The sequence below is a fragment of the Cavia porcellus genome, unplaced genomic scaffold, assembly GCF_034190915.1.
Source record: "Cavia porcellus strain 051 isolate PalLab524CR breed Dunkin Hartley unplaced genomic scaffold, mCavPor4.1 scaffold_10, whole genome shotgun sequence".
NCBI lineage: Eukaryota > Metazoa > Chordata > Mammalia > Rodentia > Caviidae > Cavia > Cavia porcellus.
Window position 1 is genome coordinate 29,393,375 of NW_026947493.1, and position 14,551 is coordinate 29,407,925.

At 38.4% G+C, this 14,551-nt stretch overlaps 1 protein-coding gene across 10 annotated transcripts in view; it reads left to right on the forward strand.

Moving 5' to 3' along the window:
- The first annotated feature begins 4,267 nt into the window (after positions 1-4,267).
- Fhit (fragile histidine triad diadenosine triphosphatase) overlaps positions 4,268-14,551 on the forward strand; it is a 1,402,288-nt gene continuing 1,392,004 nt past the window's right edge. For 7 of the 10 annotated variants that reach the window (XM_013144142.3, XM_013144139.3, XM_063257178.1 and 4 more), the window contains exon 1: positions 4,268-4,398. The gene's annotated coding sequence lies outside the window, so the exon portion shown is untranslated. The remainder of the gene's footprint in view (positions 4,399-14,551) is intronic. The other 3 variants (XM_063257166.1, XM_063257169.1, XM_063257170.1) reach the window with 2 other exon arrangements.

The following is a 14,551-nucleotide window of genomic DNA, read 5'->3' on the forward strand; positions in this document are numbered from 1 at the left end:
GAGCATGATTCTGGGAATTTTTACTAAAGCAGAACAGAGTATGAACACCAGGTTTTCCAAACATACAGATGGTTCTATTCTTTGAGATAATGGGAGATCATTGCTAGGTTATCTGTGCCTCTTTGACTCAGTTAAATCGTCATTACATTAAGAAATATATGCAAAATAGTTGCAAATAGTACAAATGTCAGGCTTTTCTAGTACTTACCTTTTTTGCTATGTTCATAACATAGTTATTCACTGACACATATCTATTGAGTGCCTACTATTCATTAAGGTAAAAGCAAAGTTCTTGACTTTATGGAACTTACATTTTACTTGGAGTAACAAGACAATAAACAGAAAGACAAATAAGTGATGGCTATAACTTCAGATAAGCTGTTTGTTATGAAGAATGGCTACAATGACAGAATGTACAAAACTGGCTTCTAGATCTAAAAATTTTCTAGATCTTTATATTACTTTCTTAAAAAATTCAAATCCATTACGTTTCTTTAAAGTCATGAAATAAAAAAACAGATTTTTAGCAATATTTTCTTTAAATTTCTCTTTCTCTTTTTTGATCATCTTCCTCCTTGGTCTGGCCCACCCAAGTTCCCGTATATCTTCTTAAGTTCCTATTTTTTAATGTGAGTCTTTTGTTATTTGGTTTGTGTGTCCAATTTCAAAGTGTAGTGTATCCTAATAGTTCACATAGTGATGACACAAGGTGGTAGGCAGCATGGATTTTTTTTGTAAGTATCTAGTTAATGTTTGGATTACCATGCTAGTCTCAGTGACATGGGCTTGTAGTAAACCATAGCCATTTGAAGTAGATATAATTGATACCTAACAAGTATTCCATTTCTTTAAGATTTCATTATATAACAACTTGACTTCCAGTGGTAGTTACTCTGTTTTTAGATTTCTGTGATCACAGAGGCAACTCTGTCTTCTCAGGCAATATGCCAGATTACTCATGGTCTCTGAAGGCAGTTCACATTGACTGAAGGGAGTTAGGATTTTAAAAATCCAGTTCTCTTGTCTCTTTGGTGGGTAACGCAGTTCCAGTCTAAGACACTGTTATGGATTGAAAACTGGTGGTCAACTTATCGCCAGAAGAATTAAATCACCATGCTGCTGAGTATAATGTTTTACCTGAGAAAAGTTGCCAGCATAAATAGAGACATGGAGAAGGAGAAGAAAGGCATTGAGGCATTGAGGGTTCTCCTACATGTCACTGTTTGAGCTGTTAGGTTCTCCTGGAGAAGCTGTGGTCCTCACATCGAGCATTGCTTCCTGGCTCTGGAGGGGAAGATGTGTGCTGCTTGGTCTCCAGGATGAACTCATCAGGCTGGTTTCCTGGCATGTACTTGACTGTGCTTATCCTTGGAGGAGCTCGGGGCCTCCATGTCGCTGAGGATGGCTGTGGTGCTTTTTAGGATAGCCCTGGTCTTTGTTGTGAGTGTGACTTATTGGCTCCAGCAAAGAACCCTCAACCTACCAGCCCAGCTCCTTCACCCCGCTGGCATAGACTTTCTAGCTTCTACTGCTGACCTTTAGGCCTTCCCGGCACCGATCTGTAAAAGAGACTGGTGTGAGTCCTTCTTGTGAGCTCTGGACCTCCAGTTGGACTTGTAGGAGGCAATGTCATGAGCTCTGGGTCTTCATCTGGACTCATGTGGGACATTGCTATGGGATTTAGGCCCTTGGCTAAATATTCTACGTCTTTAGTGTTGTGGATAGATTTCCTACATTTTCTTGTGTTAACTCTGGGTGACCATCATAAATAATGTTATAAACTCCATGTCCTGATTCTAATTGTTCTCTGCACAACCCCTAACTACAACAGACACACTTTCTATAATGCTTCTCAGAGATCCCCAAGAGAGTTAAGATACAGTTGCTCCTTCTAGTAACACATTAAGTGGGTTGCTTTTTATATGCATTCCCTTCTCTATTTCACTTTTGTATTCTCTTATTAATTCTGAGATAAACTACTTGCCCTTGAATATACCTGAGGACCTTCTTCTAGGAAAACCTAACCAAGGTGATAACTCAATACATTTGTAGACTAGACAGCAATCTCTCCATAAATTAGGTCAGAACTTGGTTGTGTATCTTAAAGAAAACTTCAAAGTATAGTGTATCCTAATTGTCCACATAATGATGACACAAGGTGGTAGGCAGCATGGATTTTTTTTTGCAATTATCTAGTTAATATTTAAATTACTGTGTTAATCTCAGTGACGTGGGTAAATTCTGGGGTCAAGGCAAATGCTACATCTGAAATAGTCATATATGCTGACATCAGGCTATCCCAACAATAATAATAATAATAATAATAATAATAATAATAATAATAATTGGGTACCACTATTTAGATCCAAGATATATTCATGATATTTGCCTTTTGACTGATAAGTAGAGAATGTAATGACTATAGGTTGACACATCTTCAGGAAGACAGTCTAGTTGTTGGGCTTTCCAGTTTCATATGGTTCAGTGATTTTTCTTCCACTATATAGTCTAGCTGCTGACACATGTTGATACTTCTCGTGCCAATCAGCTTGAGAAAATCTGGGACTGCTGAGCTAAGTCTGTGCTCATAAAGCTAGAAATAACTGTTGTATTATAGCAAAGAACCCCAAACTGACAAGATTAGGTTTGGAAGTCTGAAGGTGAATTTTAATCCCTATGCATAAAGTTAATCTCTGTACTTATTGATCACATTTCTGCTATTTTAACTGTAATTGTTTTCAATTTTACTTTATTTATAATACTGTAACATATTATGTACCCACAGAGCTTGTGTGCTAGAAGCATAATCTGACTATAATTAATACAGTATGACATTCTCTTAGTCAGTATTCCAATAGATTAGTATTTCACACCAGGATGCCTTGTAGGATGGATACCTTGCTATTCTCCTGGGGTTCAAACACCAGAAAGGTTGAGAGATCTGATTTCCTAAAATCACATAAGGCATGTAATGTATCAGACCAAAGACAAAAGTGAAGAAGAAGAAAAGAAGAAGAAGAAGAGGAAGAGGAGGAGGGGAAAGAAGAGGAGGAGGAGGAAGAAAAGGACGAGGAGGAAGAAGAGAAAGAGGAGGAGGAAAAAGAAAAAGAAGGGGAGAGAGAATATTGTGCTATTGTACTAAGGAAAATAGAGACTTACCTCGGTGTTTGTCAAGTGTATTTGTTCTTTGTTTTTCCTTTTTAAAATTCAAAGATGTACAGAAAATATTTCTCTTTCCTTGGACTTAGGATCAGAATGTTGTGAGGGGCAGCATCTTTAAAATAATTCGCGTAGTGTAATGGCCAGTTACAGGGCCAGGATTTTAGTTCCTGTATAATACTGTGGCAATTAATTATTCTGCAATTTGTAACTGCATTTATTGCAAAAGTAAGTTTACTTCTCATACACTTCTTTAGAGCCAGAACATGTTGAGGTAAGAACTGGCTTACTCCAGCATCCACGTGACATCTGGTACAGGCTATATTGACAAAATAATTTTGTGTTAAAAAGGACAGCAAGCCCAAGAGACCCATGGTGGTCAGCGTTTAACTGATCTGCACCAGTGAACGGGAGAACTGAGGATGTTACATCTAGATTTCATTCAGTTAATCAGAACATATTTATTTTGTGTCAAACACTTCTGTAGATGCTGAAAGTACTGCATCGATCTTGTATTCTAGCAGATGAAACAGAAAAATAGATGAATAAGTAAACTTAACAGCGCTGGGAAATGACATGGCTAAGAAAAACAGCATAGAAGAGGGGGAGACGGGAGCTTATGGCGTGTTTGTTAGGATAACAGGAAGGGCTAAAAGTAGTTACAATCTGGATCAAAGAAGGGAGCTCGTATCCTGAGAGAAATATAAAGAGTAGAAGGTTTATATTATAAACAAACATTAAAAATCCAGCGGGGGGGGGGGGGAGAAAGGAAATCCAGCCAGTGTGGAGTTGTGTGGGGTAAATTAAGCGTGTTTTAGGGAGGAAACAGGGAAGCAAAAGTACGTCGCAGGCTTCTACTTCACGTGAAAAAAATTTTTTTTATTTGGAAAAAAATACAAAGATCTTACGATTGTGACAAAAAAATTCTCTCTGAAGAAATTCTCACCAGCTCTTAGGTGAGAAAAGCAGGGTTCCTACCACTCTGCCTTCTGGTTGGCTTGGGGTAAGCTCATAGTCTATGCCCATTGGCCTCCGCTCCTGTCTCCAAGAGCAGCCATTTTCTTGGTCCCGCCCCCAGCGCGGCGCCGTCTGGGAAGTGTAGTTTCAGCCCCGGTCTGTCCGGCTTAGGACTCCTTTCCTCTTGTTCCCACGTCCCTCAGGCGGCCACCCCTCAGGCGGCGCTCCCGCCCCGCGCTCCCTCTCTCTGCCTTTCTTTTCCAGCAGTCAAGATCTTGGAAGGTAGGGGCGGAAGGCAAGTTCCCGTGGAACAGTGTATCTGGGGCTCGGGTCAAGGTTTCCACACGCTTTGGGGTCGTGACCCCTGCGGCCCGGGAGGGCGGGCACTGGGCCCGCGCCAGAGCCAGCGCAGTCCATGGGGCCGCGCTTCAAGAGCCAGCCGCCTGCTTTCGAGCCCAGCCATAGCCCTAATCGGCCTTGTCCTTACTGCCGTGTATAAGTGACGACCGAGCTTGGGGCTCTGTAGCCTGTTCTCTGTGGTGGCGCCGCGGTGGCTCTGGCCGCTTTTGGAAGGTTGAAGTTACAGAGCCGAGTAGCGGTGATCTGTATCCACACAGGTCTGTGTTAAGCACGTGTACCTAAGGTCCCCTGTGAAACTCAACAGATGCCTACGGCGAGAGCAGAGCAGGGCACATAGAAGGCACTTCTTTTGGTAGAAAATTTTACATTTGGTACAAAAGAGAAAAAAAAAAAAAAGCTTCGAATATGTTCTAGTGGGAGAACTCACCAGGACTTTGGACTTCCTTACACCTATTTACAGTTTACTGAGTTTTAGTTTCTTACGCTGCTTTTTTTCAGGTACATTAAGGTTTTGTGGGGGGAAACGGAGCAAGTTAGTGGAATCTGAGTTGCACTTGCAGCTTCCCCTGTAGCTTCACATTCTGCCCTGGCTGTGACCCTGCACCAGGTAATCACGGCGCCTATCGGGAGCCAGTTTAGGTGTCCCTGCTCAGGTGGTCTAAGGATGCTGCCTGAAGCCGAAATTTAAATGAGGCCACGCTTGTGAAAGTTTGCCATTTGCAAAATAATTGTATTATTGTCCTGGGCGTCTCGGAAATGTGGGGAGCCTGCATGGTTTTAGAAAGGCTCTGACCCTCCTCTTGGGACTCCACTCATCAGTGGCTAATTTGGTTGTAGCTGTCAAGTTCCTCTTTTGAGCCGTTTTACAGTCTAACGGCCTGGGCCTCGAAGGCTTCTGGGATTTGGAGTCCTGCCTCGAGTCCTAGCTGGCTGGTACTTCACCTCCCGGCGTGCCCTTTGGCGCTGTGAGCTGTCTCGCGGGAGTTGAAGTCTCACTTTTGTCGGCTGTCTGTAGCTGCTTTCTCTAGACAACTCCATTGTGCCCCTGCGTTTTTTAGTTTTCCTGTTTTCACGGAGGTTAAACTAGAGACAAATGTTTAATAACGACTTTTTGTTGTTTTTGAAATATTTAGTGCAGATTTTTTTGTTACTATTGATTGCACATGCCGTGATAAGGATTAAATATGGAATTGTTGCATAAGGTGTTCCACCTATTAGGCAGTGTGCATAATTTCAAAACAGCTAATACTCGATTTTCAGAGCATGTTCATTTGATCTGTTTTTAATAATATTCTTCAATTTGTAGGTGAGAAAAACCTGGGGAAGACGTTTTATGGCTATACAGCTAGTATGTTTTAGAGAACGTGTAAGTCACAAAACACGTGTACTAGACATGTTCTAGTAAATAGATACTTAAAATTTATGGTGCATTACAGTTATTTTAGTCTAATCCTTTAAAAATATATGACAGGAATAGCTTTTTTTTTTTTTTTTTTTTGGTCTTTTGAAGACAGAGTTTCACTATGCATTTTAGGGTGGCCTTGAACTCTCTTTATAGCCCAGGGTGGCCTGGAGCTCACTGTGATGCTCCTCTTTCAGCCTCCTAAATGCTGGAGTTACAGGCTTGAGCCACTACACTGGGCAGGTATTCTTTTACAGATTACAAAACTAAAGCTGGGGAAGTAAAGCAGTATGTTCTAGTAAACTCGGCTGGTGAACAGTGCTGAAATTGTAGCCCCTTCCTGCTTGACAGTATCTGCGTAGAAAAAGACTCTATGTTGTAGAACTGAGCGGGTGCCCATCCTTTTTAACTACAAAATTGGAAATAGTCCCTTAAGTTGCCTCTTTGGTTAAACACTAAACTTTAGAGCTGCAAAAACGTTAAAGATGATTAAGTCTAGAGGAAAGATCTTGGAGCAGTTCCTGGCATATAGTAATGGTTCTAGGAATGTTGGTTGTATATAAGTTTCATAGTATCTTTATTTTAGACATGGGGAAACTAGCTTAGATATTAATTCATTTTGCCCAAGGTCATACAGTTTGTCTGTGTCAGAGATAAGACTAGTCCAAGAATTTTATATCCAAGTTCAGGGTTATTTTTAATCTACAGTCAACTCCCAGGACCACTGGATGTACAGATTTTTTCCCCTAATTTGTTCTTCTGTGCCAGACCAGGACCAAAGTCCCTTTTTATTGTTGGTAAGATTGTAGTATTTCATTAATCCAATGAATGCCTTTTTGAGTATCTTTATATGCTTGTATCTGTATTAGGCCATAAAGATAAAAAGTAACTATTGCACTCGAACTGGAGGGACCATATAAGTCATTGATTCTATCTCTTTCATTTTATAAATGAGGGGAACGAGTCCATCATCTTGTCATGTCCTTGTATCAAAACCGTGCCCTTGTATCCTGTTTCTGCAAGAAAGAGGTTTCTGGAAGCTTCATAGAATTGTATGTGACCTGTTTAGGATCGTGCTCTCTTTTGGTTGCCCTCATCTAAGCCTCACTCCTGTAAACATTTGGTGGAATACTTTAGGAAATGTTTTTGTGTCCCCATCTTTAAGCACAGATTCTTTATGTTCCATTTCTACTTTAGGAATGTCTTGTTTTGGCTTCCAATACTCTTTTCTCTTTTTTTCTTTCAGATATTTAAGTAAAGAATATGATACTGAATTTACATTCACAGATATTAAAATCTAATCCTTTAATAAGACAGAAATGTACATGAGTTTTAGAAGATATATCAGCTCTTCAATTAATATTATATATACTTTTTGTTGTAAATGATGATTTATTTGTAATTAGATAATCATATAACAGATTTCTAAATTATTTTTTAAACCTTTCTGAATCATTCACCATGTGGAATGTTTTTCTCAGTAAATTCTAGAGTCCCCCAGCACTCTCCCAACTGGAGGTCTGATTGTTTATCTTCCAACACACTGCCTGACTACTAGAAGACACTGATACGTACTTGCAGAGTTGCATTCCTAAGCACCTCTGAGCTCTGTTCCCACATCTTTTCCTTGAATCTTTTATTTTTTTAATGTAGAAATGCAGCTTTGAAATATAAGATGTAGGAGGTTACTTTCCTTTCAACATGTACATTGCAGAGAAAAATCGGCCTTTGAGGTCATTCTCCAAGGGGCTGTCCTTATGCATGTCCATGTCTGTGACTTCTCAGAGGAGAAAGCACTCTCTAAGTAGCAAAGCATAGCAGAGAAGCAGAAGAGATCGCTCATGTGGAGGCCTGTGATTTAAATCCTGGCCTTTTCTTTTGGGCAAGCTTCTCTTAGACTTTGTTTTTTCCCTGTAAAGGGGGATAAGCGGCATTTTTACTTCATGGAGTGATGGTAAGAAAAAGTGTGGTTAAAGCTTTGAACATGTTTCAGGGACCCTAAATAGATTACAGTAACTAGATAAATAATAGCTCTTATTTTGTCATTATTAATATATACTTGTTATATTAAAATTCGCATTTCCTCAAGATTTAAGCTTGACCCAGATACCTATTTTTTGAAAGGATTTGCTGTTTGTTTTCTTACGGTAACATGCTTGACTTTCACATTTAAAATATGAAGTTATCTGTGACTTTTGATAACCCATATTGACATTTTCTTTTGTGGCCAGACAGATAGTGAAGTTTTTGTCTGGATACTGCTAGCTGAGAGGTCTCTTATCTGTGGTCCAATCTATATATTAAATCTGAGATTGAAAAACAGCCTGCCTCTGTCGGAGAGGGCTTCTGTCCACCTGTAGAAAGGGCTGCGTCCTATCCCAGGAGCCTCACAGTTAAAATGAATAGCTGCCATTTGGCTGGTGTGTAATCCAGGGTCAAGGCTCTGTAACTATGACAATGCCTCTTTCTAAAGTTGACAATTTAGGTAGTTTGGGGTTATCAATAAAAAGACAAGTTACTTGAAAGAGGTGATGCAAGCAACGGGGAAAAAGAAACAGGCATATCACTGTGAGGCCATAGGAGGCCCTCAGCCTCCTAAATTTGTCTTTATTCAGCACATTTATCCCAGCTCTGCAGGCTCTGCACCATATGCTGGCGATAAGAAAAATGAATGTGGCTGATTGGAGTAGTGATAATGGTAAGTGTTGCTATATTCAAGGTGTGGAAGAAGGAAGGGAGGAAGAGAAAGAAAGAAGGAAGGGAGGGAAGAAGGAAAGAGGTGGTAGGATATAACAGAAAGGAGTTCTGGTTGTCTAGGATGTAAAAGTCAATGGCTACAGGAAATAGCAGAGACAACTGAGTATTGTTTCCATTACTTGAATTTCAAAAGAATTTTGTACTTCATTTCAAGGGAGTTTGGGAAATGAGCAGCATTAAGTGAGGAAATGAAGGATTTTTTTTTTTTTTAAGTATATTGCCTCACATTTGTGAGGCAATAGTTGTGGAAACATCAGTTAGGCCTGTCCTTCTTGAACATTAATGCGTATATGAATCTCCTGCTGACTTTTTTTTTTTTTTTTTCAGTCCTAGAAATAGAATTCAGAGCCTCAGGCATGCTAGCCAAGTATTCTACTGCTGAATTGTATCACTAGCCCCTTTTTAAGTTTAAATTAGATATAGGGTCTTGCTCAGTGCTCAGGCTGTCATGAATTGTGATCCTTCCATTTCAGCCTCCTGAGTAGCTGAGAGACTGTATGACCCTTCTGAGGTTCTCTTGCTGATTTTAAAATGTGGGTTCTGATTCAGTAGTTGTGGAGTGGACCAGAGAGTAAAGCTACTGGTTCATGGACTATACTTAATAGCAAGTGCTTCAGAGACTCTTGAGAGATAAAGAGAGATCATGACAGGAGAACAAAATCCAGAGAGTAAAAGGCTTGGATATTTTGGTACTGGGGACTGAAGCCAGGCTCTTCACACTGAGCTACATCCTCAACCCCTTATTTAACTCTTTATTTTGAGAAAGGGTCTCACTGAGTTGCTAAATTGCCCATGCTGGGTTTAGACTTACATTACTCTTGCCTCAGCCTCTGAGAGTCCTGGACTGGTTACTATTTGTGTGATTCTGGGCAAAATGCCCTAATTGCTCTGATCCTGAATTTCCTCCTCTGGGAAATGGACTTAATAATTCCTGTGCAGAGGGATGTTTTAAGTTTTCAATGAAGAACTCATGGAGAGTGTTTAACACAGTAGCTGGCACTCAGTAAATGGGAGCTTTTGATGTTATTACTATTGCTATTAATTAAAATCACAACTTTGCATATCCTGCTTTACATTGTTTACGTTTTTATTGTATTTTTCATATTGAATGGAATAGACAACCTTTGATTCTACTGCTTTTCTTTACCTGTCATATATTGTGTTTAAAACTTCTTTAATCCTTTGTAAATATTTGAGGATTATGGATGCAGGGGAGGAGAAACATCTTTTCTTTGCTCACTTATCCTAGCTCTATAGCTAAAGCCTCAGCAATAAAAGATATGTGAACAACAGAAAAATATACAAATTAATATAAGCTTTATGTGACATGGCATGAGTGTTCATGAAGGAATGAAGACCTGAAAAAACGGATAAACCTATACATATTTAAAGTTAGGTTTGCTGAAGAGGTAGGTAGTCACAAAGAAGTAAGGTCAGGTGTGATTACTCTTAAACTGGAGGAAACATAGGCTTGATTGGTTGGATTCTGTATTATGACCTTGATGATCTTGAGTCTTCAAACTAAGGATGTTATTTTTTCCAGGTATTGGGAGAAGATTTTTTTATCTTTAATATACTGTATTTCTTTTTGTTGTTTTTATCAACACATTTTTGCAGTAACTAATGATCACATTCCTTATAGGGAGTTGGTACTTGTGCATAACTCTTGTTAATTCTGTTTTCATCCTGTTCTCCTCCTCTGCCCTCCTTCCCTTCCCTCTCCATCTCTTGATCCTTCTCATTTGTGAAACATCTCTCTGCTTACAATTATCTATCGTTTATTTCTCTCCTTATATTTTGGGTTTCTTATGTAAGAAAAACCAAGTAATATTTAAGCTTGTGTGTCTGAATTATTTCACTTACCATTATAGTCTTACAGTGCATCTATTTTCCCACAAATAACTTAAGATTATCTTTCTTTATGGTAGAATAGTATTCCATTATATTTAAATACCACATTTTCTCTTTTTTTTTGGCACCAGGGATTAAACTCAGGACCGCGCCCTTGCTTATGCTGCTGAGCTAAATCCCCGACAAATATCACATTTTCTTTACCCATTCATCTGTTGATAGACATATAAGTTGTTTCTAAGATTTAGATATTATGAATTGTGCTGCTATAAATATGGGATGCATGTTCACTGTAATATGCCTTTAACTCTTTAGGGAAAATACCTAAAAGGGAAATAGCTGGAGTAAATGGAATTTTGGACCCTTTCACATGAAGGTCTTATGACCTGATTCATGAGAAAGTTAGAAAATCCTGTCTAGTTTTTTCCTTCAGGAAGGGGAGAAGGGGGGAAGGGGGGAAGGGGGGAAGGAAGGGGTGAATGGGAGAAGGGGAGAAGGGGAGAAGTGTGAATAACTTTTCTGCTTCTGCTATTTCCTCAAATCCTTTCACCTTAAAATAGTTTGGTTAGTGTGTCCTGAATTCTATCACAGGCAGATAGATATATTTCAAAACATGCATTCAAGTCTCTAAATTCGATGGGAAAAATCTTGAATCTTTAAAGTAACATGTTATATCTGATTGTTAAAATGTGAATTTGAAGTGCTTTGCTTTTAGTGGGAAATTTATTCCTTCTTTATATAATATTAATCTGTTTGGATTGGTTTCCAACCAGTAGTTCTCAGTGCTGGCTAAAATTAGATCACCTGGGGCTGGTCTTATCCAGATAGATCAAATCAAATTAAGGAAAGGAAGGCAGGTATTTGGATTTTATTTTTTAAGGTTCTCAGGTGATTATGAAGTACAGTTAGGACTGAAAGCTACTGATTTTAATCTAACATTGTGAAAACAGATCAGATATAATGTAAGAGATAAAAGATCTTGGTGGGGAGTGAAATATCTGGAAAAAAACATTCTGAAGGCTTTGGGTGTGAAAGAGATGAGATGCCCATTCAAAAAATTCTCATGGAATTTGATGAACTAACTACAGGTTATGCCCTGGATTATTATTATTATTATTATTTTTTTGTCTTTTTCATTTTTTATCGGTAGCAGGGATCGAACTCACGACTGCCTGCTTGCAAGGCAGGCTCTTATGCCACTGAGCTAAATCCCCAGCCCCTCCCTGGATTATTTTTGAGGTTAACTACTACTGATATTCTCTCCCATCTCCCTTGTATCTGTAGCTTTCCTTATGTGATGAGTCCTTATATTGAATTTCAGGTTTTGTTTCTCTTCCTCTTATTTAGTATATTTCAATCCTCAGCTGAAAAAAGTATAAATCAATTAAAATCATTCAAAAGAAACTAAGTTACATACTTTCATGATCCATAACAATTATGGAAAGGTTTAAAGAATTGTTCCAATAAAATATAACCTACTTTTAGAGATAATAGTCTTACATTCTAATTCTGTAGCTTGAATTACTTCTGGAAAGGCTATCTTTTATAAAGGTTTTGTTTGTTTTTGTTTTTTAATACTTAGCCTCATTCTCCATTTCAGGGCAGAATAAGGAGGCTCATTTAATTAAACACTCTTAATTTTCTAGATTATTCATAATATACAGGTGCATAGGGAGGTGAAAACACAAAACAAAAAACTACTCTTTCTCTACCCTCTTAGACTGTGTCTACAGCTATATTAATGAAGGCCAGATTAGTAGAAGAAACTATTTATTGTGCATATATATGGAGACTCACAGAAGATAAGACCCCCAGGATGTGGGGAGACCCTGGGGATTATACACTGTGTAGATAAGAAACTAGACAAAAGGAGTAGTTTGGCTTTTTGGAATGAGAGCAGGGTGGGGAGGGTAAATTGGGAGATGCCTAGAGAATAAAGGTTGTTTAATAAGGTTTGCTAGGCAGCTAAGAGTTGTCTTTTGCCTAGTAGAGTGTGGGTTGCCTTTACAAATGGAAATGTGTCCTCTTTACTAAAGGAAATTTATACCCTGTTTATAGAAAGGCCAAGTGACTTCCACCATGTGTTTGTTGCCTTTAGCTCAAAATAATTATGTCAAAGTGGCATATTTTGGGGTGATGATTCTGATTCTCTTTAAGACTCATGATTTTAGGAGTTTTTCCTTCATAGAAAATTCATACACATTTGTTTAAGCATTTATTTTAAAACCTTGTGTCAAGAGTCCAGGAACATTTGTGCCCTGAATTTATATTATTCAACATCATAATTTCATTTTCCAGCATTTCCTGGGCCTTTCCACTTACCAGGAGGTTGTTTCACAATGTGGTTGCTTTATTTTTCTAGTCTGTTGACTCCATAGAGAGAAAAAAAAAAAAAAAAAAAAAAAAGGAAAAAAAAATGTTAATAGAGCTTAATACAGTTAAAAATTATGTATTTTAGGAATATTTTGTAGGTATTCCAGTGTTTCCTTTAATCATAAATAAATATGAACAGAAGAGAAAATTGAGAAATTAATTAAGAAGTTTATAAAAGGTACAGTTGACCGTATTTTGGAAATTAAAGCTTCTTTTCTGACTCTTTTTGGGTGTTTATTAGCTTTCCCTGTTATGGATTTGCTTCTTTCTACTGACAATTAGAGTTCTATTAAAATTCCATATATTTTGCAGCTTCTTGTTCTCACAATTACAGAGTTAAGAAACCATCATAGTTATTGTTGAAGTATCAGTACTCCTTCATGAGGTTTAATGCATGCATATTTTAGTTGTAGGAGACTACAGTTTGTAAGTCTGTAGTCATTTAATCAATGAAGTTTATGTATGTGGGAAGAACAAAATTTTTACTTTCTGCAAGTCTCAAAATCTTTTTCCTGTATTTTGTTTCTTGAACAAACAGAAACAAAACCCAAAACAAAACCCTTGCTATTGTTTTCAGATTCTATGTTACCCAAAGGAAATGCCAGGGTGGTCACACTAGGAGATGTTTAAACAGTGCCAAACAGGAATTTATGTGTGAAGTTGAGGACTGGTAGAGGGAAGGATTGGAACCTGCTGGAAAGTTCTTCAGCTTTGGAGTACTGTTTCCTGTTCAACTTTCCCAGGAATGAGTCTGGGGAGAGAAGAGGTGTAGAGGTGATCCAGGAATAATCAGGGGACAGCCAGAGAGACAAATGTGTAATGTAAGAGGGAAGTATAGCAAGAAAAAGATAGTTGAGTGGAGGAGGAAGGAAAAGTTTTTTGTTTTACCATTATCTGTATAAATGTAATTCTCTGCTTCCTATTTCCTATAAGATGTGAAAGAGACAGGTCTCATTTTAACTGAATTTAGTCTACCAATTTGAATGGTTTGCCCTGAGGTACAGAATATATGGTACACCTGAAACTTTTGGAGACCCTTTAGAGAGATAGATGATCACATTCAAGCACAGTTGAAATTGAGGTGCCAAGGCCTGCATCAAACCATTCCCAATTTAATTAATCTGAATGGGACACTTTTATTCTAGGTGATTGTAATTTATGCTCAGCGATACAAAGCACTGGTTAGAAAACAATCCACATGAATTAAAATTATGTAAAGAGGTGGAACTATAGTAGTCTAAATAAATTTCCTTTGGGAAGCAAGTTTCCTTAAATTCCCATCTTAATATGAGAGCTATCAAATATCTTACTTTAGGGTTGCTAGGTTTTCCTTTCAAATTTAGAGACTCTTATGGGTCAGCCTGTGTCCATTTGCATGCCACATCCCAATATTTAAAATAGATTGAAGGAATTCCACTTTAGATTATATTCTTACCACTCAGAAGTGTTCCTAAGCCCAAGGGGAATGAGTGCTGGGACTGGGTGATGTGTTTACTCCTGGCCAGGAGAGGTCTTCCCAAAGGAAGTAGCATCATAGAGACCATTTACATACACTGTGATGTATATGGAGTTGTGCTATGCACGGCTTGCTTGGCTGTACACTTAGAGAGGCCCTGATAAAGAGAGGTGTTGATACTTTCAGAAGAAGGGAAATATTAGTACTAGGAGTGTTCAACCATTTGGCTACTGCAG